The sequence below is a fragment of the Peromyscus maniculatus genome, chromosome 7, assembly GCF_049852395.1.
Source record: "Peromyscus maniculatus bairdii isolate BWxNUB_F1_BW_parent chromosome 7, HU_Pman_BW_mat_3.1, whole genome shotgun sequence".
NCBI classification, from domain to species: domain Eukaryota; kingdom Metazoa; phylum Chordata; class Mammalia; order Rodentia; family Cricetidae; genus Peromyscus; species Peromyscus maniculatus.
The window spans coordinates 83415102-83442788 of record NC_134858.1 but is presented as its reverse complement, the minus strand read 5'-3'; positions in this window follow the sequence as shown (position 1 = coordinate 83442788).

Sequence of the window (27687 nt, the reverse complement as noted above, 5' to 3'; positions counted from 1 at the left end):
TGGTTGATATAAAAGATTTTTAAGATGTGAAAAAATGATCTATAAATATTCTTTATTTGTCATTAAACATTCCTTTAGATCTATTTTAGACTTTTTTAAATGCAGAAAACATAGAACTTAATGGTCTTAGTCTAGGCTTTGTGCTGTTTTTAATTTTTTCATGCCTCTTCAGTACTAATTGTCTGGATGACCAATATTGTACTCCATTGTGGAGTCAGAGGTAGACCATGTAAAATTCTGGTCTATAAAAACAGACCATGTAAGCCTCTGTTGAATGGCCAGTGTTATGTAGTCTGTCTTCTTTTTCTGTAAACCGTGTCTTTCAGATGATAAGCAAAGACTTCTTTAGGTCTTTTGCTCTATTTATAATATATTTAACATGATTTTAAAATTATTTTTATATTTTAAATTTTGTTTACATATGAGTATGTGTGTTTAATTTGGGTATAAGCACATGAGTGTGGGTGCCCATGTTGGATGTTATAATCCCTGGAACTGGCGTTATAGGTGGCTATGAGTTACCTGGTGTAGATGCTGTGAACTGAACTTGGTCCTATGCACAACTCTCCAGCTTCAACTTTTTGAGTGGATGAAATGTTGTATGCTGTCTGGCCTCTAACATCACCCCCTCTTAGATCACTGATCATGTTGCCACTGGTCATTCATTAGGATATGGGGTACTTTTGGTTAGACAGAGTACAATAGAAAAGAACACTCATTCTGATCAAGAAGGTGGAGTCCTAACATCCTAGTTGGGCCAGGTCAGTCACTTGGCCAAGGGACCATCCTTAGGAAGGTAGGCTCATCTCAGTGCTGAAGAGACAGGTGGGATAATTTTTCCTTTAATGAGATGCTATACTTTTCTTTATGGAGTTTTTGCTCCCAGTGTAGTTCCTACATGCCAGCATGGGATGCAACTGGGTCTGCTGACCTTGCTTTTCTGAGGCCAGCATCATAAAGTTTCAACTTACCCCTTTTCTGTCTTCTGAATCTTTCTTTGGACCGTAGCCAGGACCTGAGCATGCTTTTTCTGATACTTGTGCTTCCTTACTCTTTAAAAGCTCCCTTTCCCAGCATATGACTGCATGTCAGGCTCACATCTGACCTTCACACAAGCTTAAATGGCGTAGCTTTCCCCCTCTCTTTTCTAAGCAGCTACTGAGATTTAGAGTTTGCCTGAACTGAAGGTTTTTATTTTATACTCTAGTAAAACTGTTTTCGAGCTTTTAAGAACAGAACAAAATCAAACACACTAAACAGTTACTTTACTAATGAGACTAAGAGGGGACCCAGACTTTTCCTGTATCATCTAGCAGCTGTCAAGGGCTAGCAGAGTCCAGGAACAAGATTGTCCCCAGAAGGCATCCCCTTTCTCCAAGTAGGAGCCAAGAAGAGGTGAGTACTGTAGCTACTTGTTTATTGCCCATGTGTGCCCTCACAAACAGCTGATCCATGTGCTAGGCTTTCCTGTGCACCTGAGAAAGCAAATGCGAACTAATGCTTCCATAATGACTTATAATGTATATATATTTATGAGATGAATGTCTTATAAATGACCCATTTTCTAATCTTGTCATTGTGCACCCTTCCTGAAACCCCTTATGAAAATGGTAGGTGTTTTGACCTCCTCTGCTGTATAGTCCCCAAATCCTCCTTATCCTCACTCCCTCATTTTTTCAAATATGAACACTTGATCTATAATTGACTCCTTCCTAGATATTTTAATACTGGCTTTTGAGGTGGTAATGCTGAGCCATTTCAAATTATTTTTTATGTGATTTTATTCTAAACTGTCCTGGCGATTTTGCTGTGCAGCCATCATGGGGAATACATGGTATAGTATGACATTTATCTTGTGATGTTCCATGCCAGCCTGTGACAACTATGAATTATGATAAATCCCACCCAGCTGATAAACTAGGAGTGGAAAGCATATGGAGCCAGCAGCTGCTCCAGATGTGGTCACTGCCAGGAGTCACCCCAAGTGAAGGCTGAGTTTTAGCTACTCAGAATATTCAGACATGGCACAATGGCAGAAAATACATTCAATTTTTTGAAACAACAAAGTCTAAGACCAGGAGGAACAAGAGCATATTTTCCTGACATAGTGCGAAATGAAGGCTGCCTCACTGTGACACAGTTAGTTCTCCATGTTATAAAACAACTGAGTCCACTGCTGGAAACTGGGTACCTGGAAGTGACAGATGAGTCACAGGGCCTTTAAAAGCATTGGGTTAGATGTGTAAGAACCTAGAAAGAAACTTTAAAGTAATTATTATAATCATTAAGTTTTGTTTTGTAAAGTGTCCTTAATCTATTTGAGCTGTTAAAACAAAATGATTTTGTCTAAATTAAGCACACATATCCAGCATAATGACTGTCTAAAAAGGTTAAGCAGGTTAAACTGGTTAAACAGGTGGTGAACAAGAATCCTTTCAGAAGGGTAAAACTCCAGGCTTTTTTTGTACACAATACTGTAACTTGGGACAGAATATAGAATAGTGATGTATAATGAAGGACCCTTTTGCAGTAATGATCATTCTACAAATTGCTTTATTTTTGTCCAACACCATTACTGTACGATATTTGAGACACATTACCCCAAGAATATGGGGAGAGTATAAGGAGAGAAAGCCATGGCTGGGCAATAGCTTAATGTGAAGAAAAGGGAAGAATTCTTATTGTAGTCAAAAACAGTGTATGCTCTTTGAAATCAGAAATGTCCTGGCTCACATCCTGTTTGAGCTCCTTCAATCTGCAGTTATTCAGCTTCTCTGAGCCTCAGTTCACTCATTTGCATAAAAATAAAGACAACATCAGAATTAATCTTAATGAGTTAGTGTAATGAATAAATGAGTTCATTATTCGAAGAAAATGTTGTAGAACATAGTAAAAGTTTATTATCAGTAGCTATTATTATAGAGTCCCAGAATTCCCGAGATATGTTGGTGGGAATTTAAATGAAGCAGGTATGGACATTAGTTATAAAGTTATATACATTTTAAAAAACTGATAGGAAGTAACAAACACTATGGGTTGTAGAAGATACATGAGTGGAACAGAACCAGGTTCCTGGAGGGATGGAGGATAGGCTGCATTAGGCAGAAACATTCCTATTTTGATGCACAACACCTAAGACTTTACATTAATCAGGTACTCTATCTACATGTACCTCTTCTCTATAATGACATCTGTAGATTCTTCAAGAAAATATCATAGTAGCCACTTATTCAATAAGTCTGGGCATAGTCTGTCATGCATTTTTTTTATCCTCTCGGGGAAGCAGACCTCACAATACAGGTATTTTTGTCAGGCTCCTGGAAACAAGTGTGTCCAGAGAGGGAGAGATGCACACACTGAATCACTTGCAGGGCAGCAGGCATGGGGATGGTTCTCTTTGTTCTGTGGGTGTATAACCTGTCTCTTACAATAAAATGACAGTAGAAAGACCCTAATATTCACAATGTATTAGTCATGGAAATGCTTTAACAGAGCAGTCCTGGAGGTCATAGTACTGTTGCCCTTGAAGTTCCCGTTTTTTTGTTGGGAATGCAATGAAGTCTATAGAACTCCATCCTTGTTGGGAGCATTGGAGTATCATAAAGAAGGGAAGAGGAACTCAACCTTCTCCTCAAGGAAACTAATATGCCTGGCTAAATTTCACAACAGCCATTTGCTTTCTCTATTGACTCTATAGTATAGACAGTGTCTTATTGATGTTTTGTCATCATTTTATTGGGATATGCATTTTGATATTGTATTTTTGTACTCTTTCATATATGAAGGGGATGGTATGTAAGCTGCTGCACATACTTATACCTTTATAGACTGATGGTATGCTTTTAATTTTGCCCATAGAACTTTTAAATATATAGATATTAACATTTTAATATTCTTTCAAACTCCAGTGCTTTCATTTATGGCTTCTGCCTGTGGTGTCATGTTTAGAAAAGCCTTTCATTCTCTCTGTGTACTTAAGCGCTCAGCTGCATTATCTTCAACCTGTTCATTAAAGAGAATGGGGTAGTTTTTCATTTCAGGCTACAATTTATCATTTCTTGAAACTTCAGACAATTTACTACACATAGGTCCCCCATTTCTGCTCTGTAACCTGTAGGCATTTAGGTGGTGTCACATTTGTGGAATGCTAATTTTTAGATACAAAGAATAGATATTGAAATATCTATGAGTGCCACTTAAGCTGACTGCTTTAATGAGTAATCTATGCAAATATTTTTTTGATCATCTCGGGCTTTTCAAAAAGATAATCCTTTCATCTGATACATCTTTGAAATGTCCATCTTTTTGTTCCTGGAGCTCTGGTCACTTTCACATATTGTATAGATAAATAGAAAGTGAATTTATTTAGCATTTTGCCCAGAACTAGGGAGACAAGCATTCTCAATCTAACTTTGTCTTGTCTATTACAGCGTTAACAATTTATTTATTTATTTTTAAATGAAACAAGAGCCATGAGACATTCATATGTGGATTTAGCTGTGGGTTCAAGTTTCCAGAACAGTCTTTCTTCTCGTATGTGGCGTTAGGACTTTGAATATGAATTTTTCACTTCATTGATGTTATTTCCTATGGAATCCTAATAACTAAGGATTCTCATCTTGCTGTTGAGTATACTTTGCATTATTAAGAAGGCAGATCTTGGGGCCTGGAGAGATGGCTCAGCAGTTAAAAGCACTGACTGACCTTCCAAAGACCTGGGTTCAATTCCCTGTACCTACATGGTGGCTCACAACCATCTATAACTCAAGTCCTAGAGGATCTGGCATCTTCCTCTGTGGGCACTGCACATATATGGTGCATAGTCATACAGGCAGGCAAAACAACTATACACATAAAAGAAAAGAAAAAGAAGGCAAGCCTTTAGAAAGCAGCTTCATATGTAAGGGTGGATGGAAGCTTCCTTTGCCTGATATTTGTCTTTTTCAGTGTGGTCATAACTGGTCAAAATTATGATCAATAAGATGATAATCAAATGCATACTGATTCTTTCTTATATTCTATGTCATTTCCCATTCTATGAATGTTTTCTGATTGTCCCAACTAGTGGTCCTACCTTTATTGTTCAAGTGTTGCTGACTGCTTTTCTGTCTACATTCTGAAGCATATATAACAAGTAGGACTCAGAGTTACTCTGAAGTCAGTGTAGACTCTCAAAGCTGTGTCTAAAGGTTCAGGGCAGCAGCTGTCAATTGCATTTTTGTTTTTCGTACTATATCTATCCTATCCTTCATTCACAACATTATTTATCCGTGGATTGAATCTCCTTTGCCCATACTTTTAGCATCCCTACTCACCATTTTTCTGTTTTTGCTACTTTTCTTTGTCTTAGAGAATACCTTGTTCTCCCTCCCCCCTTTTATATTACATATAGGTAATTCAGATTTCTGGAATGAAAACTTCACAGTTTATAGGTGGACACGCAGGTTTTTTAGTTGTTGTTGTTTTTCAATTTAAGGAAGGGTTTATTTTGGATCACACTCTAAGGTACAGTCCATCATGGTGAGGAATTCAAGGCAGCAGGAGCTAAATCTACATATGAACTGGTCACATGACATCCATCACCAGGAAGAGAGTGATGAGTGCTCATGCTCAACCCAGGTTCTCCGTTAAAAATCCTGATTTGAAAATACATTTTCATACTTCCATATAGTACATTCTGGCCACTGTTTCGCCTCCCCCATCTCCTCCCAGATCCTCCCCACCTTCCAATCCATCCAAGTCTATGCCTACTTTTTCTCACTCTTCAGAAAACAAACAGGCCAACAAACAAACCAAGAAAAACAAGCCAAAGAGACAGAGAAAAAGAAAGAAAACGAAAACAATATCAAATCAAAGCAAAATCAGGACAAACACATACACACACACACACACACACACATCAAAAATCAATCAAAGAAACCCATAAAAACACAAAATCAGAGACCATAATAGATAAGCAAAGGACAAATAAGATAAGCAAAAAGTCCAAAAGACTATGAGACAAACAAAACAAAACCAAGCAACCAAACAAACAAAACACCCCCAAACCAAACCAAACCAAAATAAAAAACAAAGCAAAAACACAAAACAAAACAAACTCCAAAAATAATACAAAAACACTAAACAAAACAAAAACCCTACAAAACTACCATTGAGTTTGTTTTGTGTTGGCCATCAGAGTTGGGCATGGAACCTGCCCTTAAGTGTTGTTTGTATCCCCAGTGGGATTCTGTTGGAGAAAATTAATTTTTCCTTTATGAGGGTTGTCAATTGGAGATGGTTTTTGGGTTAGGCATGGGCTCATGTCCACTTCTCAGTGCTAGGACACCATTCGGATTGGCCCTGTGCATGCTGCCACAGCCTCTGTGAGTTCATATGTCAGTCTTGCACTGTTTCTTTGATGCTCTCTCCATTTCCATTGGTTCTTACAACCTTTCCATGTCCTCCTGTGTAGTGTTTCTTGGGACTAGAGGGAAGGGGTTTAATGAAGACATCCCATTTAGAATTGAATGTTCCAAGGTGTCTCACTCTCTGCATATTGTCAAGTTGTGAGTCTCTTTATTTATTCCCATCTCCTGAAGGAGGAAGCTTCTGTGATGATGGCTGAGCAAGACACTGATCTATGGGTATAGCAGAATGTCATTAGAAGTCATTTTATTGCAATGTTCCTTTAGTGGAACCATAGTCTTCAGTTTTCTCCTGGGGGGGCAGTTTTATATTTTCAAAAAGAACTTTGTCTTTTAGTATTGTTATCATTATTATCGTTTTTCTTTGTTTTTTCAAGACAGGGTTTCTCTGTGTAGCTTTGGAGCCTGTCCTAGAACTTGCTCTATAGACCAGGCTAGCCTTGAACTCACAGAGATCCACCTTCCTCTGCCTCTTGAGTACTGGGATTAAAGGCATGTGCCACCCCTGCTGGCTTTTAGTATTATTCTTAACTCATAAAAATAAGGAATTTTTTTTTCTCATCTAAGATCTAGCTATACTATTAAGTTATTAATCAAGAGGAGTTAATATTAGTGAGAGAAGTTCAGCTAAAAGAAATGACATAGTAGAAAGAATAAAAGGTTCATTCATTGTAATGATGGTCAATTTATTGTAATTATCTGTTAACAAGATGAAATCTGTTCTCAGCCCTCTTGTCACCATGGGTACTTGACACTTCCTATTAGACATCATGCTGGTTGATGGATTTATCCTTAGAGTGACAGTATCAGTGAACAGCTGTTGAATATGACTCTTCAAGACTTAGGACTAATCACTAGCTGATTATCTTGCCATGCAAATTTACTCAGGAATGATGTAAAGGTAGTTGTAGTTCTTTCCTTCTACCGTTTACATAACAAATGTTTGCTTGTTTCTTACCAATGACTTCACCTCCCATGTTTTAAGATACTATTGCTTTCACAGACTTTTAGTTGTATCTTGTTATATGGAGCTGGCATTGTTAAAATGCTGAAGAAAGAAGTAACAGTTGAAAGTGCAGGGGCTCAGGGTTGAATTTTAAATAAATGCAGATGATTTCCAGTCTGCATGCAGACAGCATTCTTTTCTTAATTTTTAAAAATCATGTTTGTATGTAAATGTAGGTCTGTGTATGTGAGTGCATGTTGATATTAAGGCATACATGTAGATGTCAAAGACAACCCATGGGAGTCACTTCCCTCCTTCTACTGCGTGCAACCCTGATATCAAACTCAGGTCATCAGACTTACTGGCAAATGCCTTTATCCACTGATCCAACCTGCTAGCTCAGACAGGTTTCTGCACTATGGAAATTGCATAACCCTGTGTCTGAGAAGGGAACACAAAGGGCAAGCAGATGGAAAGCTTTTCACTTCACTTCCTGACTCCAGTTGAGTCTCAGGAAGAATTCATCTGTAGTAGAGTAGTCAATAATATCCAAGAGTCTTGAAACCTGTCAAATAGTCCCAGCACTCTGTCTTATATCATTCATTTATATAGCTGCTTCATTTCTATGTTAATGATATCACTTGAAATTTGTATTAAATGCTTTTTGGATTAAGGCTGGATAAAAATTATCATGAATTTATAGAAACAGATGACATTATTTTGATGCAACTCAGTGCATTGCATTGGTCAAGAAACATACATAATGGGAATCCTGTTTTTCAACACTTTGAGCTTCTTGTGGTTGCTCCTACCTGGGCAATCTCTTAGACTGCTTTGCTAGGACTTTCAGCAAGTAGGGCATCATATCTTCAGGAATTCTTTTCTCTGCCATAAATAAATACAGGCTCTCTCTGTCTGTTGGGTTTCAAATGAAAATAATACTGATTCTCAGGAATTAGACCAAGTTGTTCCTTGTGTCTTCCTTGCTTCCTTTAAAGGAATATGGACACATGTAGTCCCACTTGGCATCACATTTACATTCTCTTCTCTGATTATATTAGTCTCTGTAGATAATGGTTTGCACTGAAATAATAAGCATGGGTAGGTATTGATCATTTGCCTTCTATCTAGGGGAATTTAACTTCTCAGGGAAACAACAAAATAGGAGAATCCTCTATCAAGCTCCCTAGGCTTGCATATGAAGGAAATTATTTTCATGAGGGGTACCTAGAGCCATTATAAGATATGTTCAGAGGATTGTTCTTTTTCAGTGTCATGCTCTCAGACACTCTTCCCTCTGCCTTGTCCTAACATAGACATATATAAGCAGACAACCAGAAATTTCATACCATTCTTTTATAATCATCCTTTAGTAAGTTTGATTTTGAGGGCATGACTACTAACTTTAAACATCTGACATACACTCATGATTGCAGATCCTTTATTGTGCTCAAGGCCTTATTCACCCAACTATCTGGGTGATCTACATTCTACACTAGTTTCACACTTGCCAGGCTCTTGAATATTAACTCCTGAACTCTTAGAGTATCCTTGCTGCACAGATGTTTCAATTTTGTTTTGTTTCGTGTCTAATAGTTGCATACTGGTGATGTGGTGTATAGTTGAGATCTTGGACTATACACCCTCAGTTTTTCTCTCAGCTGTATCTTTGAAGTGACACCCGAAGAAAACTCCGGAACCTCGGGGGTTTGTAAATTTGGTTGGAACTACTTCACACATATTGTAAATATTGTTACAGGGTCGTTAATCTCTCTTCCTGTAGCTTTGTTTCTCTTAGACATGGCCTGATGTGACATTTGCACTGCTGATCCTAGCCTGTACTATCCTGCTACACTAAGCTATATCCATCTTATCTCATATACCATGCTGGGCTCAGGCCAGTTTTTTTTTTCTGTTTTTATATTGTTTCAGGTCTTATTTAGTTTCTTTTCATATTGCCTATATTGGACTCAGAGGACCCAGCTTTGACAGTTGTTCCAGGTTCTACTAAGACAGGGCCATTACTATTTTAGAGTTTCTAAGTATGCACTGGTTTACACTTTTCCCTGTTTGTATCTAGCCCAGTGGACAGGACAAGAGCTATATGCCTCTCCCTCTGTTCTTTCTCTTATATGCCCCTGGACATAGCCAAAGGACATGGAATTTGATTTTTCATCTGTTTTAAACAAATAATCTGTTTTCAACATAAATTTTGTGCCCTGAAACCTTTGAAACTGAAAATCTCTTTTGGCTTCCACAAACAAATGTCTCTGCCAAGAATGTCGAAGGCCAGTGTTCTTTCGTGATGCAGGTCTTTCCCTGAGGTTGAAAGCAGAAAGCATCCTAGCTGCTACCTGCATCCAGGCACCACAGGAGACTCAGACCACTTTTCTCAAAGCAGTTAATAGCTAGCTTATTGATGGAAAGTGCTCATTAAAAAACTTCACACACAGGCACTCACTGTTCCAAACAATACTGTGGGGGAAGTTCTGAGAACACCTTTGTTTTATGAATGAGGGAAATGGCTCACAGAAAAAGCGATTTGCTGGTGGGCACACAGCTAAGAGGAAAACAACTGAATTTCAAACTGAGGGCTGACTTGATCATATCCACTCTTCTTGGTTTTACTGCTGAGATGGGCTTCTCTTAGAGAGGACCAAGGAAAGCATGTGAAACACTGAAGCAGGTAGACTAATGCTCAGCTGATTAGAATGGGCAGCAGACATCCTCGATGGGTAGTGGTGTGTGTGTGTGTGTGTGTGTGTGTGTGTGTGTGTGTGTGTGTTGTGTATGTGATGTGCTGTACAAATGAAGACAAAGAGGAAAAGAGACATGCTTTCCTTATCACACTTTATTCTACAGCAACTCAGATTTCTAGCAAAACTAGTATATACATAATTCATAGTTAAACAAGAGACCATCAAATAAAAAAGAAATGCAGTTAAGTCTCAGTTTGATCAAATTATCAGAAGCATTTTTTTCTTAGTAAAATTCTGGCTATTAATAGTGGTAAAAATGGCTGTATATGCATCTTCCTTCTCTTCTCTTTTTGTACTGCCCTAATAACAATTGGGTTCCTTTGAAATATTTATATAGTTGTATTGTCAGTAATTGAGGAGGCCTTGAAGATCTGAGAATGAGGAAAGTGTTTCTGATAGTGAAAGAAACCAGTGCATGACGGGTAAGAGTAACTTTATTCTTCCTGTCTTCTGCAAGCTGTGTCAGAGACGTTCAACATGTGTTTCCGGAAAGCTGAGTGAATAGATGATCACTGTAGAGAGACATAAGAACCCTTAATCTATAAGCCTTAATTACATAGACAAAGAGATTCCTCAAGAAGATATGTTCCTGTCAGAGCTGTATGTGACAGGGGGTAGGGTGAGATGGAGAAAACATTTGTGACCTTGACAACACAGAAAAGCAATGTGTGAGACATTTTGGCATGGCAGATTGAGGCACTTTTCAGAGCATAGGCTACCCTTTCTCCACCTCAGGCAAAGTCATAAAGGAACTGGAAGGGGCCTGAGTTTTGGAAGCTTAAGGTCATAAAATATATGACTAATATAATTGAGTCTCTTCTATCTCAACCTAAATATAACAAACAGTCTTTTGAATGTGCTGACTCTAGGTTGACTAGGTGAATGCCTCAGTCAACAAGTGAACAGTCAATGAGACTCAGGCTTCCAATTCTCCTGGCAACAATAGTCATTGGTGTATCCTGATTATCATTCTGATTTCATTCTACCTTCCTGGGCTTCACTTGCAGGAGTCCTGCTCTAAAAGGTGGATAGACCCTATTAATGAGAGAGACTCATGAGATGAAAGCATGAAAACAAGTCTGTGGTTCATATTAAATGCTTTATGTAGTTCCATCCTGGAAGAAGCTAAAGTTTCGGTAGAAAAGAGAAAACACTCCTGGTGCTTCAGACAAAGATCATTAAATAGCTAATCGGGTGGGAAGCAGGGTTAAAAGCAGGGAATGCTGAGGTGCTCACAGAGACCAAGGAAGCAGCTTCCTTGTCCTTAGGGCCAAATGGATAACCAGATGAATTACAGATATCAGAGTCCAGTGAGAGCTGCACCTGGAAGACGGGTTTACCACAGGACTGCAGTTGTCATGGTAAGTGGTTTGATTAAAGGGGTTGGCTGGAAGAGGTGACAAAGCAGTGAATGTCCCACCTGTGAACTTTACCTGCCTGGATGGAGCTGGCAGGGCAAAGCACCCAGCAGATGCTGCAAACCAGCATATCTCTTGGGCCCTGAGAAGAGGCAATGGGAAGGAGGGATGGTGCAGGTCAAGAGGTGATGAATAGTTAGAGGTGGAAGAAAATGGATACAGCCTCCTAGACATGGAGCAGTGGAGCAGTGACCTCTTTGTCTCCATGTGGGCCCTTCTGATGATTTTATAATAAGACTTGATTTTATTATTTTGTTTACTCCTGTAATTCTGTTAGGGAAAAATGAAGTGTATTGCTTATTTTTATAAAGCTGTGATAAACTGAAGTTCTTAGTTACAACACATTTAGCCAGCTTTTTCCTCAGAGCAGAAGCTGGGCTGAATTCAAAATATAATTCAAAATAGACTGATTTTCTCATATACCTGTTGCTCATTGAGAAGCTTAAGGCACAAGGTCAAGAATAACCACCTCTACTTGAGCACTTGATACACAAATAAACTCCTAAACACAAAGGTATGTGCAGGCTACTCTAAACAAAATAATGTGCCTTGTCCATTGCTGAGATTCATTACTATGCATGAAATGCAATACCATGCCTGTTTAAAAGTAGACAGAGAGAAATCAGTTGGCCTTTCATGCAGTGAAATGTCTTTTCCATGTGTAGTCCACATGGAATATCTGAAGGTCAGCCATAATCGTACAATCTCATCATGTCTTTAGTATTCATACCACAAAGTCAACAAAAAAATGAACCTTTAATGTTTCAACAGAATGAAATAATGATTTGATTCATGAGAAACAGATATGAGTTCTTATCTGTATTTATGTTCTTTTCCTAAGACATTGACTGTGATTCTCACCCACAAGTGACAGAGACTCCATATAGGAATTTGATGAATGTTGGAGGATTGCAGAATTCCTGAAAAAACTGGAGAAGTAGTATTGGAAAGCAGCCATGTGAAAAGAACTAGAATCCAAGAAAAGATGTCACCAGGATGCCTGTTGCTACTCTTGAACCCTGGACATAGTGTTTATAAGACTTCCTCTTGACTGTGTTCAACCCCATCCTCTGTCATTGCTGCAGCTCAGTGCATTTGATTGGTGGCCAGTGTTCATGCCTATGCCCTAACTAGCAGGGTATAAGGTCTTTAGGATTTTGCTTTTTTTTTTTATATCTGTAGGAAAAGACACCTGACTCACATTAACATTCATAAACTCCAGAATACCAATCATGTAGATACTGGACTCTACTGAAACATAGACAAGATAAAGCCTAGCCATAGTCATATAGATGTGGAGTAAAACTTTATAGAGAAAACAAAAAGGGTTTAAGTGATAGTATAAAGCATTTAGAACAGGTCAAAGGACAACTCACACGGCCATTGAATTTCAAATACAACTTACTGAGTGACTATGAGGTTTCCTTTCTAGGAGTTATTTAAATTTGAGTTCTAATTTGATAGAAACAAATACTTGTCCTATGTTATCTATTTGAGGTCTCAATATTTGATTTAACTAATGCTTCTAATTTTGACGATTGTATTATTAACTGTAGTGAGAAATTATAACAGTAAACACAAATACAAGAATAAAATGATAAATGGAAAAAGACAGTCAGAGGAAATTGCTGAATCATATACAAGCAGTCCTTTTTCCTTTTTAACAAAAGCATCCTAAAGATTCAATGATGTCATTGTAAATTCATTAGGTTTTTTAAAAATTTAAATGTATTTCTCTAAAAATAACCAAAAGATATAGTTTAAATTTACAGTGAAGTTAGTTTCAAAGTGCCTATCTTAATACATGCACACACACACACACACACACACACACACAGAGAGAGAGAGAGAGAGAGAGAGAGAGAGAGAGAGAGAGACAGAGAGAGAGAGAGAGACAGAGAGAGAGAGAGAGAGACAGAGAGAGAGAGAGAGAGAGAGAGAGAGAAGAGAGAGAGAGAGAGAGAGAGAGAGAGAGAGAGAGAGAGAGAGAAACTCCCATCTCCAGCTTCCTCCTCACCTGTCATGTTCCCTGAGCTTTGGGGTAGATGAAGTTAATAGAGATGTCATGTTTAGGGCCTGAACACTGACTCTTCTAAGCTGAGAACTCTGTCCAGTCATGTGTCTTTGCATTGATCATTGTTCACTGCAAAAACAAACAAATAAACAAACAAACAAAACAAAACAAAAAACAAAGTAGAGAGATGTGGGTATCAACTTAATATTTATTCTGCAGGCAATTTGACCATTTAGCATTATAACAATAGCAGATTCTACACTATGATCTATGACCTCTCTGCTTTAGTCTTTTGACCAAAGTTAATTCCTTTCTATGGAGCAGATCTTAAATCCCACTTGAAAGTGGTTAGCTACTCGGTGACAGTCGTGGCACTATTACTCCAGTGGGTGTAACTTGCCTGGCAAACAGATAGTTCAACATGCAGCATCCAGCACTAGGTAAGATCACTGGTGTGTTTTCTTCCCCAGTAGCATGTACAGTACCTTCTGGTACTGTGGAAGCTAGCCAGAGGAATGGAAACTTCCGTATTGGTTTGAGACTTATTTCTCTATGTCCTGCAGTTAAAGTGCAGGATGCCTTTAACAATAGAGTCTTACCATGTGTTTGAACATGACAAATCTTGGTGTGTATTTTCACTTTCCTTTAAATGGCTTTTAGATGAATTAATTTTGGGGTATTCATTAATGTCCCTGACACCCCAATTGTTGGAATCATGTAAAAGATGAATACGAGTATGACACCATTTCTATTTTCCACAAACTTGGCTTCAGCACTGTGAGACTGAGTGACATGAAGCAGAAATCCTAAGTACCGAATAGGAAAATTCCAAACTATGTTAGGCTAGAGAGTGGAGGCATGGTACAACTGTGTTTGGAAGAGGTTTTAGAATATAAAAATAATTGGGACAGGGAGAAATGATGAGAAATTTAATGTAGAACGAAGGGACCCAATCTTTATTGTTTTTAAATTATGAATTTGGAAACAGAACAGGCAAAGCCTGAGAGGAGGAACACAAGGCTCACTTGGATTCCACCTTGCGGTCTCTGGAAGGTATCTGAGGCATACACTGTTGACTTCCTAAACCACAACTATTTCTCTTCTCATTTGAATCTGGATGTTGATAGTACTCATATCTGTCAACAAAGGGTCAACTACCTTTTAGTCCAGACCAGCTAAAGGATTCCTCTGTTTTTTGTAGTAACTGGTTTAGGAATAGATATTATATAAGACCCTGGTCAGTGGATATAAAGAGATGTCCATGGAGACTTCTGGGAAAGGGAGCCAAGACAACAAGCTTGCCTTCTAGTCTGTTGTGTGGTGATTTCTTCCAAATTGAAACATCCCTCCTAGAAGGAAGAGGGAGGACCAGAAGAGTTAGGAAATAAACAACCTTATGAGTCCTGGAGAACTGAACCAAACCTACTAGATCACATAGCCCTTGCCGCAAGTCATAGACATAGCAAACACTTATTGTTGAGCTGCCTGCAGGGCATGGAGAGAGGTTACTAGGGTTGCAGCTTTCATGAGATGACACCTAAGCTTGGTGGACTTCTCTGTAATGTAGTTGTCTTTGAATCACTCATACTTGTCCACATAGCTCAAACTCATTGGTTTCTAAGGTTGGAGTTTTATAGGATCATTACTTTGGTCTATTTTTGGTTATCTATTTGTAATGAATAGACGTTTGTGATATGTCTCCCCCAGAAATAGTGTCTCATACAGCATAGTGGATGGACATTATCCTAGAGAGGAGTTGCTTGGACAAATGGTCATTAATCTGCATCTGGGTTGGCAGAGAAATCAATGTGAACATTTCTCTGCCCTGAGATTCAGAGGTGGCAAGTTTGAAATCATTTACCTGGATACCTGTAAGGAGAGATGACATTTACGTGTCCCTTATGGCCCTTCTCTTGACATTCTGACTTGTGATAACATTGACTTGGAGTAAAAAACTGATCTCTTCTTCTCTGACCCAATACTGACTTATCCTTTAACACTCCCTAGGAAAGAAAATGCTTACACTTTTGTCTGATGCTCTGTACAGGAAGCCTTTACTTATTAATCAGAATTACCTTTTTCATTAATATTTTTCTCCCTAGAAACAAGTTTGCTCTCTGAATTCTGTTAATATTTATCCAGTTAGTATTTCCAGCAGCAGAGAAACAGATAGGTGAGGCTGAAAGCTGCTCTTGAAAATTCACCCCTGAGGGAGGCTTTCTCTGCATGCTGCATGCATGGTTTTTATGACCTCTCTTATTCTGCTATCATTGATCTCTTGAGTTGGAATCTCCCATGGTCCATGGTGGTCTGAGAAGGTCAAAGCAGTCATGTGACTAAAATGATTGGTGGAGCACCAACTTAAGATGATGCTGATCAGTCTTTTCAGTGGATGGCAAGCTGTGTTGCTCTGCATTTAGTGTTTATTTTGACATAATGTTAAAATTTAATGTTGTCTATGTATGTTTTCAGGGCTGACTATTTGGTATTGTTGAAGCAAGTGTGTTACTATGAGGGCAGGATTTGAGGTCTCCTTTGCTTAAGCTTTACTCAGTGTCACAGTCAACCTCCTGTTGCCTGCAAGGTGTAGGACTCTCAGCTACTATTCCAGCACCACATCTACCTGCACACTGCCGTGGCCTCCACCATGATAATAATGGAGTGAACTTCTGAACTGTAAGTGAACCACCTCAATTAAATGTTTTCCTTATAAGAGTTGCCATGGTCATGGTGTCTCTTCACAGTAATGGAGACCCTGACTCAGACATGGACCAAATACCTTACCCACTGAGCCATCTGCCCAGCTCTCTTCAATTTTTAAATATAATTTTCATCAACAATAAAACAAATATGTGTAAAAACTCAACTAACAGGATTTATAATAGAAAAAGTTCCCCCAATATGTCCCTACATTTGTTCCAAGGCTCCTTTTCAAGAGGCAAGTGCTGTGGGATGTTCTGTATGTCCTGTGGGAGCCCTTCTTGGGTTCTTTGTGGCGTTACCCAGCAGGTCCGTATAGAGGATGATTAGGACCATGGGCCTGAGTGCAGGTGTTTGAGATGGTCTGCACTTGGCTGTGCTGGGGGATGGTCTGTATGTCAAGTTGCTCTGATTGGTTAATAAATAAAACCTGATCGGCCGTGGCTAGGCAGGAATGATAGGCGGGACTAACAGAGAGGAGAAATAAAAGGACAGAAAGTCAGAAGGAGAGCTCTGCAGCCTGCCGCCATGACCAGCAGCATGTGAAGATGCCAGTAAGCCACCAGCCACATGGCAAGGTATAGATGTATGGAAATGGATCAATTTTAAGATAAAAGCACAGTTAGCAAGATAAGGACAGTTAGCAGGAAGCCTGCCACGGCCATGCAGTTTGTAAGCAAAATAAGTCTCTGTTTTTACTTGGTTGGTTCTGAGCGGCTGTGGGACTGGCGGGTGACAAAGATTTGTCCTGACTGTGGGCAAGGCGAAAAAATCAAGCTACAGCAAGAATTCTTTCCTCTTTTTTACCTCATCTTAATGGCAGCATGTCTCTGCTACTGTTCCATAACTTTTCTACTTTTCCATGTTTTTCCACTACTTTTTAATACTACCTCTTCTCCTAATTACCTATGTCCCCTTCCACACTGTTGATATGTATTTTTTCTAAATTCTTGGGTAAACATATGGTGTTATGTTGTAATGCCTATATGAAACTATTTAACTGTTGTATAGGATATAAAATATTTTTTCTTATCTGAATGTCTGATATGAAATTTTATATTGTTTTAAAATCATTGATCTTAGTAAAATTGCTAGTAGTTCACATCAATCTCCAACATGATTAAGTTGTCCAATACATTCAGATTCTCATATAACCATTTCATCTTTAATCCTCCCTGGTTGTTTCTATTGTTTGAGTCCAGTGGGATCTAGGTCTCTTAGTATGTAACAGGGCTGCCATTCTAATGTTTCCTCCCTGCCCTCTACTTTGCTACATATCTCATTTTCTTTGTTTGGTCCTGCTCTCAGGTTCACCAAGACATATATTCTCAGGAGTTAATTGAAGCAGAATATAGTGGACTGAGAGATTTGAGAGCTTGTATAGCTGAAAATGCCTTTGTCCTTCCTTCTACTCTAATTGATAATCTGGCTGAGTATACAAAGCTGGAAATCATTTTACTTTAGAATCCAGAAACTTTGTGCTACTCAGTTTCCCAAGTTGCTATGACCAAGTCCTGACAAACCTTGGTGTCTCTGTCTCAGTACTTATGTGTTTCCTCATAACTTTGGTGTCTCTGTCTCAGTACTTATGTGTTTCTTCATTGCTTTTTAAAGCTTTCCCACCCCCCCGGAATTCTCATCTTCTGATGATGTTCTATGGTAAAGTTTTGCTCGGCAGTTTCTTTCAAGCTATCAATGTTCATATTAAGTCTTGAAAACCAGTTTGTGTGATTTATTTCAGAGTTTTTATCCTGACAATTCTCTTTTCTCAGGCTAGAATTCCTCTTCCTTGAAAGCTAAGCACCATTAACTGCCATCCATTTTCTCTCTTTGATTTTATTTTTGTCTGAATTAAAAAACAGTTTGAGTCATCTTACAAACTTTTCAAAGTAGATTCTACAGTAATATTTTTAACACTGAACAATTCTGGTTTTCTGGATGCTTCTTTTAAAATAATGTCCAATTGAAACTGATAAAACAGATATTAGTTATTGTGCTTTTACTATTACATTTATTATATAAAAGACATAGATATATATAGTGATATATGTGCATGTGGAAAATATGTATATGTAAAATTTTATCTTTAGTATAATTATATATTTAGTAAAATATACATGGTATATTGAGCTCAAAGTTGCCTTTTGCTTCTAACATAGTCTCTGTTGACTCTGAGTAGCTTGCTTTAAAACTAGATTTCATGTTACAGTCTTTTCTCAGTTGTTAGGTGATTCTTAGCTGTCATGTCATGTTGTGGAGTGAAACTCTAAATTCTGGCTGTGCACTGTCTGGCAAGAGCAAGGCTTGCTGCATCCAGCCTTCTCCTGATGAGTCAGGGCATTGCCGTCTCATTACAGTCTCCACAGTAGTCAACATCATCTGACCTTTTCTCATAGTCTGCTGCTCCTAAGAGGATATCATTAATCTCACACCTAGAGATATAAACCAGATTTCCGGGAGTCCCAGGGGCTCTCCACTTTCATCTGTCATCCTTTCCTCAACCTCCCTGTTGCTAGCACTAGAACTTCTGTCTTAGCTCATGGCTCATATCCTCAGCCCAGAGACAGTTTAAGTTCACTTGAGAGTAACCGTCACCATCTCGGAGTGGAAAAGAATTACATGGGTATTACAAATGAGCCAAGAGTTTAACTGTACCTCGGAAAGCTATGCAGACAACCCTTCTGCTTTGAAATTACACAGTGTAATTTTCTGCTTTCTGGAGAACTCTAACACTTGTGCTTGATTCAGAAATGCGTATTTCCTAATTCTTGGTTCCAAACACACTTTAGCCCTTATGTAATATCTATTCTGTTTTACATAGTCAGTTAGCAACATAACTATAATCTCTCACTCTTCAGAACGGTTTTAGCTTGCTTCTCTCTCTCTCTCTCTCTCTCTCTCTCTCTCTCTCTCTCTCTCTCTCTCTCTCGTGTTTGTGTGTGTGTGTGTGTGTGTGTGTATGTGATTTACTCTTATTCTCCTTGGCTTTACAAAGTGATGTCTCATTAATTCTTTCACTGTAACTGTAAGCAGGACTTAAGGGAAAGTAAGTGGTAAATGTGTGTGTGTGTATCCAGACTATTGTTTCAACAGAAAAGCTTAGTCTCTGTCAGAATATTTATTAAACTAGGTCTGCTTTTGTACAACCACTCTGGAAATCAATATGGCGCTTTTCTTAGAAAATTGGGAATCAATCTCCCCCAAGATCCAGCTATACCATTCCTGGGCATATACCCAAGAAATGCTCAATCATACCACAAGAGCACTTGCTCAGCTATGTTCATATCAGCATTGTTTGTAATAGCCAAAACCTGGAAACAACCTAGATGCCCTTCAACTGAAGAATGGATAAATAAATTGTGGCACATATACACAATGGAATACTACTCAGCAGAGAAAAACAATGACATCACACGGTTTGCAGGCAAATGGATGGATCTAGAAAAAATCATCCTGAGTGAGGTAACCCAGACTCAGAAAGACAAATATGGTATGTACTCACTCATAGGAAGATGCTAGATGTGGAACAAGGATGACTAGACTGCTACTCACATCACCAGTGAGGCTACCTGGAAAACGGGACCCCAAAAAAGACACGGGAGAAATGGACAAGATCTACATGAATAGCCTGGTCATGAGTGGGAACAATGAAGGGCGACAGTCGAGGGAAAGAGTGGGAGATCCTAACTGGATCAAGAAAGAGAGGGAGAACAAGGAATAGGAGACCATGGTAAATGAAGACCACATGAGAAGGTGAGAAGGGAGGAAGCAGAGAGCTAGGGAGGCCCACGGAGATCCACAAAGATACCCCCTCAAAAGACTGCTGGCAATGGTCGTGAGACGGCAGGAACTGACCTACTCTGGTGATGGGATGGCCAGACACCCAGATAGTGGTGCCATAAACCCCATCCAAGGGACTGAGGAATCTGAGGCAAGACATCCACGGCTGGGCCCCTGGTGGAGCACTGGAGTCTAATTAGTGAGTAAGAAGAGGGTTTATATGAGCGAGAATTGTTGAAACCAAAGGTTGGATAAAGCACCGGACAAATAACCAAATGAATGGAAGCACAGGATCTATGAACCAAAGGCTGAGGGGCCCCCAACTGGATCAGGCCCCCTGAACGGGTGAGACAGTCATTTGGCTTGATCTGTTTGGAGGCAGCTGTGCATTGGTGCCAGGTCCTGGGCTCGTTGCATAAGTTGCTGTTTGAATCCTGGGACTTATGCAGGGACACTTGGCTCAGTCTGGGAGGGGGGAATGGACCTGCCTGGACTGAGTCTACCAGGTCCAACCCCGGTCCTCAGGGGAGACCTTGATCTGGAGGAGGTGGGAATGGGGGGTGGGCTAGGGGGAGGGGTGGGCGAGAGGGGGACGAACAGGGGATTCTGTGGCTATTATGTTGAACTGAATGGTGTTGTAAAATAATAATAATAATAATAATAATAATAAAAAAAGAAAAAAAAATCTAAAAAAAAAAAAAAAAAAAACTAGGTCTGCTTAGTTTTTCCAGGTCTACATAAAATAGAGAGAAACATTCATGCACTTCTCTATATGAGGGTGTTTGCTATCTACCATCATGCTCAGACCAATGTGCGTCTATGAAGTCTTAGAGTTTTGACAATAAATATTAAAAGCAGTCTTTCAATACATACAACAACATACATACATAACATACAACAAACAGCTGTATGTTACTGCACACTAAACTACTATGGCTCTCACTGAATGCTCACCGACAAATTCCTTCAGTATGTTTGGACTGGAATGTCGCAGGAGGGGAGAGGACACAGGCCATACATAAGCTCAGGCACAGAGAGGGGAAAGCACCAGACTACACCTCAACGAAATGGTCTCACATTTCTTACAACTTCTGATTTGTTTGTCCTTAAGATCACTCATAGACTACAACCTGTGAGGAAACTTGGCAGAACTTCATTACTATTCATTTTATAACTTCACAGGAAAGCTCAAATTTATTGACTTTCACTTCAGAGCTACCAATTAGATTTTTACATTGTAATTTTTTTCTTCATTTGATGGATATATACCTTAAGGATGAATTTAATGGTGAATTTTACTAGAAATTACCTGTGTTATCTCTATTACAATCATTATTGAATAAAAAGAAAAAGAAATACTTCATAAATATTAATGTTAGTAAGGTCCTTGAACATTTCATAAATATTCACATGTGAAGACAATCCCAGAGTCACTAAAATATGATAATTTATGCATATATTAACTACCCTATGTGAATGATTAGTTCTGCCATCAAACAAGAGTGGCGTGTTATAATTTTATGCTTCCTACTAAGTAATGACAGTTTTGACTTTTATAAATTTGAAAACTAACTTTCAAATAACAGGCTTTCCTATTACTATTCTATCTTTAAGCTCTAATTGCTATTCACTTGTATGTATATGTTTACACGGTTTGTGTATGTGAGTTCACATTTGTGTAGGGGTGCACACAAGTATTTGTACGTGGAGAGGCAAGAGGTGGGTGAATTTGCCAGCTATGCTGTGTCTGCCTCCCTAGCACTGGGGTCACGTGTTCACTTACCACATCAAGCTCTTTTATGTGCCTTCTGGATTGAATTCAGGTTATCATACTTGCAAGGCAAGTATGGACTGAGCTATTCCCTTTGCCCCTACCCTTTCAAAGTGTATCATTTATACATTTAAGTGCTGGTGGACATGTCAGTGGAGTAGCATATGGCAATTATAGTTTTGAGTTGTCAACCCACCCAGAGGCAAATCCCTGATGGGTGAATCTCAGATAGGCAAGGCCCTGAAACCACAGACTCCAGAATGTCTTTTGCTTCTGCTGTGCCTGTACATGTTTGCTGCGGCCGTCTTTCTCTGGTATCTGCCACGGTGGTGTGAATGGGTGTGGGGAGATTCCCACTGCTTGTAATGAAGTGTGTTTATCTCACGGAAACTTCCCATTCTTCTGGGCATTTTTACCTGTGGATTATTATGAAGATAACTTATTCTTAATATGTACTGTCTAATTAATAATAATAATGTTAGTTTAAATAGAGGTTTGATGATAAAAAAATAAATACAAGGAAGTGTCACACAGACCTATGAGTTTTACCTAAGGAGCTGCATAGATCAGAATTCAGGTTAATGATTAAGGAATACAATTGAGTTCCCAGGAGCAAGGTTGACTAGAATTCTTTTAATCTTAGTGTTGGGAGATTTGTTCACAGGATTCAGAGTGTATCATAGCTGAAACAAAGCTTTGAAAATAACTTAAAGTTAGACTAAGATGCTTTTGTTAAATAGCTTTGAGGTGAAAAATCCAAGAAGACAATCTAAAGTTTTAGAAAGGTGCATAGCTGAGTGAGGAACTCTTTAAGGTCAGGGAACAAGAACAAAGCAGCCCAATTATCATCAGCTGGCATTCCTTTCTTACTAGGATTGGTTGATGACCAAAGATGATGATTAATTCCTTGTATCCATTTCTGCCCTCAGTCTCCTGATATAAAATACTATTGATGAGTAGGTATGTACCGTAAAGATTGAAAGTAGAGCTGACTGATTGTTTTTCATGTATAAAAGTTAAAGTTTATGATTCCTTTAAAATTTATTATAAGATTGCCTTTCAAGATAAATAATAAAATGATTGGTCTTTCCTTTGTAATCTAAAATGTAACCTTATCATAAAAGAATAATTCCTTGCTGGCTTACACTGTTAATCTATAACAAGTTGCTTGGGAATGAATGTATGTGGGTTCTTGAGACAACTTGTTTTTTACCTGTAATATGTGAAATGTTTAATAATGTTAAGGGATATGGAAAACATGCTGTTTTTTTTTAACTTGTATTCATTGCTATCACTCACTTGAAAAATAGAATGTAACCACATTATAATTTTTATATTACTTGAAAGATTTTGTTGGGGTATATAAGCTGTAAGGGAAGATTAAAGAGAGAGTTAGAAGGAAGGAGAAGGAAAATAACAAAAAGGAGAGAATTAGAAGGAAATCATCAAGAGAGTTAGAAGGAGTTAGAAGGACAATGTCAAGAATGAGAGAAGGAAATAACCAGGGAAATAAAGAATAGAGAGAATGTGAAAGGAGAATAAAGAGAAAGTCTGAAGGAAACAATCAAGAGAGTGTGTGGGTTTCTTTTTCCCTTAACCCCCTCAGATAAAAAATTAATAGTACCCAGACTTGGATGCCCCTTGAGCCCTGCGCTGCTGGGTGCTAGCCCCTCAGGCAGCAAAATTCAAGTACTTTATGTTTTGAGTCTTGTCTTGCCTTCCCTTTCCCTTCTCTCCTTCCTTCCTTCCTTCCTTCCTTCCTTCCTTCCTTCCTTCCTTCCTTCCTTCCTTCCTTCCTTCCTTCCTTCCTTCCTCCCTCCCTCCCTCCCTCCCTCCCTCCCTCCCTCCCTCCCCCCCCCTCCCTCCCTCCCTCCCTCCCTTCCTCCCTCCTTCCTTCCTTCCTTTCTCCCTTCCCTCCCTCCCTCCCTCCCTCCCTCCCCTCCCTCCCTCCCTCCCTCCCTCCCTCCCTCCCCCTCCCTCCCTCCCTCCCTTCCTCCCTCCTTCCTTCCTTTCTCCCTTCCCTCCCTCCCTCCTTCCTCCCTCCCCTCCCTCCCTCCCTCCTCCCTCCCCTCCCTCCCTCCCTCCCTCCCTCCCTCCCTCCCTCCCTCCCTCCCTCCCTTCCTTCCTTCCTTCTTTTGCTTCCTTGCTCTTCAATTGTTTTGAGGCAGCTCCTCACTCCTGATAGCCTGGCTTCTTGAACACACTTTATAGTCAAGCTGGTCTTAAACTTGCAGGTGTCCTCCTGCCTCAGCCTTCTTAGTATGGGGATTAGAGGTGTGCATCTCAATACCTTGCTCTTCTTGAGCAATTCCCATAGGAACAGACAAACCTCCCCACAGGGCTGCAGCTCTTTCTTGCAGTGTGACTCGGGAATCAATAAGTCTTCAGCCCTTCAAGGGCAATATCTTTATAAAGTCAGATGTCTTTATGGTACTAAAATGAATGCTTTGGAAGCATCTGGAAGGTAATTAGAGTTCACAATCCTTTTAGAATTTTGAGGATTTCCCATAATATTCATGTGTTTCTTCTGTATCTAATTTTATGACATTTCTATTTTAATAACTTATCTTTATTAACTTCTCTGAAAAATTCAATTTAGTTTTCATAGGAACAGCTATATTTAGCACTTGTTTTTATTAAAGTCATGTTCTAATTAGAATAATGTGTGTTGATGGCATAAGCTTGTTTGGGTGAAAACATAACTGATTTCAAGACTGGTGAAACAGAACAGCCCCAGTAGAAAGTGGATGAGCTTTGAGTAAGCAGTCTGACACTGTGATCATCTGCTGCATTTAGTGGGAACATGGGGAACTTTGCCTGGACTGATGAGTCCAGTGTACAGAGGTCTTCAAGAACTGTTGCTGTGCCAGGACTCTGAGCATCTTTTAAGAGTGATAAAAAGCTGGCAGAAGTAGAACTCTGATGTGATTTTTGCAGAACCAAGGGTACTTTCTTTCATTCATATGCAAATCTTACATAAATTTAAGTTTATGCGTAATTTAAAATTTCCAACTAAAATGAGTTAGAGAAAATAATTTTATTTAAATTATGTCATATGCTACTATTATTTATAAAGTATGTGTCATAAAGTCTAAGGATTTGAAAACAAAGAGTCCCATGTGCTCTCATGTAGTGTGTGATGGCTTGTGTGCGCCTCTGTGTCTGTTTAACTGCTGTATGGAAATTTACTTTCTGCACATTCAAGTTGTGCTTATGTCACAAATATAGTGCTTGCAAGATGCTTTGGGAAAGGGAATATGAAAAAGGGACACTTTGTTCCTGGAGATTTACCATTCTTTTTGAAATGTGTCTTTATTTCCTCCCTAGTCTGGTCTTTACTGACATGTAGAATCTCTTCAGTGTTCTTAAACCATTCAGTTCAGACTATTCATGGAAACAATGGAAAGGAAACCCAGTGGATAGAAACCCATGCTGCCAATGTTCTCCTTAGTAAATTGGCATTAGTAGCATTTTAATACATATTTGTTAGAATGATTAACTGAAGTAATGTACATGTAAGTACTTAGAGTCATGTCTTGCACATGGCAAACACAATGTCTGCTTCCTTGTTAGCAGTATTGTTGTATTATTATTGCTACAGAAGGTGCCAACCCTATACTCACTGTGGTCTGTTCTTGACAGACCCAGGCCTGGAGAATGGACAGAGCACAAACTTTTGAAGTCAGACAGAGCAGACTGTGAATCTGGGCTTTAGCTCTTGCAGATATGTGCTCTTTGTAGAGCTACTGTAATTCTCTGTAAAGGTCTTATTCTGTAAAAATAGTTACTGTAGGAAGTACCAACTGAGTTTTATGAAGATTGTATGTGGTGGTGAGCAGTAGACAGGTACTCAGCAGTGCTTGCTTGTCTCCCTTACTTTCTCACACCTATAGACTCAGCATGACTGATTAACCCAATTCTCTCTCTCTTTCTTGCTTTCCTCCTTTCTCTTTTTTAATTTGAGTCTAGATGTCACTCCTCAGCATTATATTTGCACGACTCATCCTCAAACACATAGCAAACACTTTATAACACACAGTTGTGATGAAATCTTCCCATTGTGATCATTATAAAATCTGAGCTCCTATCTATAGAGAATAAACATCCAGAGCTATTTCTTTTTGTTCTTGCCTGATCTTCATAGATGTGCAAAATTAGAGCACAACTTTAATTATTCATTTCTGCTTTGATGGTTCCATTCATTTTTTATGATTCTGGGGAATCATTTAGGAGAGCTAATTCAGTTGTACCCAAATGAGATTTCTGTTGCTGTTATACCACTAACAACCTTCAAATGAGTGACATGTCTTAGCATATGCTTTTGCTTGTGAAAGTGCCTAGAATTCTTCAGAACATCTAAATGATTTTTTTGGCTTATCACTAAGTAATATAAAAGATAACCTGGAAAAGTTAGGAAGTTAGGGAACATTGGTACAATTAATAGAATTTTTTTATATAAGTTTCAACTATCAGCATGCTTACCCCAGATATGTCTACATTTTTTATTCCATGGAAACAGTCTTTTTGCTATATGTGTCATGTGAATCTAACAATGTCATGGTTAGAGATAGCCCCAGCTTTTCATATTTTGGCCTCAAATGTTGTGTTATGTCACATGTGGGAGGAAAGTCCATCTTTGCCTCGTCTGCAGAACATTTACCTGGTGAAGGTCCTCTTAATAAAAGAACATTTTAAATTCAAAATAAAAAATAGATGCAAATCTAAATTTATGTAGACAAAAAAACCACAAAACTTTAAAGTTAAGTGACTTTCATATTATGAAAATATTTTAAAAGCACAGAAAAACAATTTGCTACATTAAATAATTGACTCAACAAATTTCTGCAAAATTCTCCCATGCAGTTTAATGACCTCAGTATAAGACAAATTGTTCTCTTGTAATCTCTATACAGATCACAGAGAGGTAATCCAGCTTTTCTCTAGTATGATAATTAAACTTGTTTGTTAATAGCTGGAGTGTGTTCATGTGCAGTTTTACTATAAGATATATTTATAGTACTGCTTTGGTTTTATGTATGTGCCAAATAGTTTTATGTCAATTGAACTAAAGTCATCTGAGATGAGGGAACCTCAATTAAGAAAATGCCTCCCAGGGTGCTGGAGGGATAGCTCAGCAGTGAAAAGCAGACTGCTCTTCCAAAGGCCCTGAGTTCAATTTCCAGCACCCAAATGGCAGCTCACAACTGTCTATAACTGTCTGTAGTATCATGGGATCTGATTTGCTCTTTTGGTGTGCAGACTTACATGCAGACAAAACACCCATATACATAAAACACACAAATAAATAAATATTTGAAAAATAAAAGAAAATACCTGCATAATATCAGGCTGTAGGAAAACCTGTAGGGTCCTTTCTTAATTAGTGATTGATGTTAAGAGGGCCCAGCCATTTGTAGTTGATGCTATGCATGGACTGGTGGTTCAGAGTTCTATAAGAAAACAAGCTGGCCAAGCCAGTGTAGCAAGCCAGTAACCCCTCCATGGTCACTGCATCAGCTCTTGCCTCCAGATTCCTGTCCTGTTTGAATTTCTGTCCAGATTTCTTCCAGTGATAGGCTACAGATATGGGAGCCTAAGCCAGCTGAACTCTTTCTTCCCCAATTAGTTTTGGTTGTGGTATTTTATCATAGCAATAAATCCTAAATAGGATAGTGTACAAATATAGGAATTCTAATAAATTCTACTTTGAGAGATTCTTATAAACTACTAGGTTGTGATGATAATCGTATGTATAGACTTACCAAAAATATTTCTGAGAGATAGAACTTGCATTTTCAAAAATACTTATTTGTGTTATTTTTGGTTATGTGTATGTATAAATGTACACATCAGTGCATGTGCTGTGGAGGCTATTGCCAACTGATCCCACCA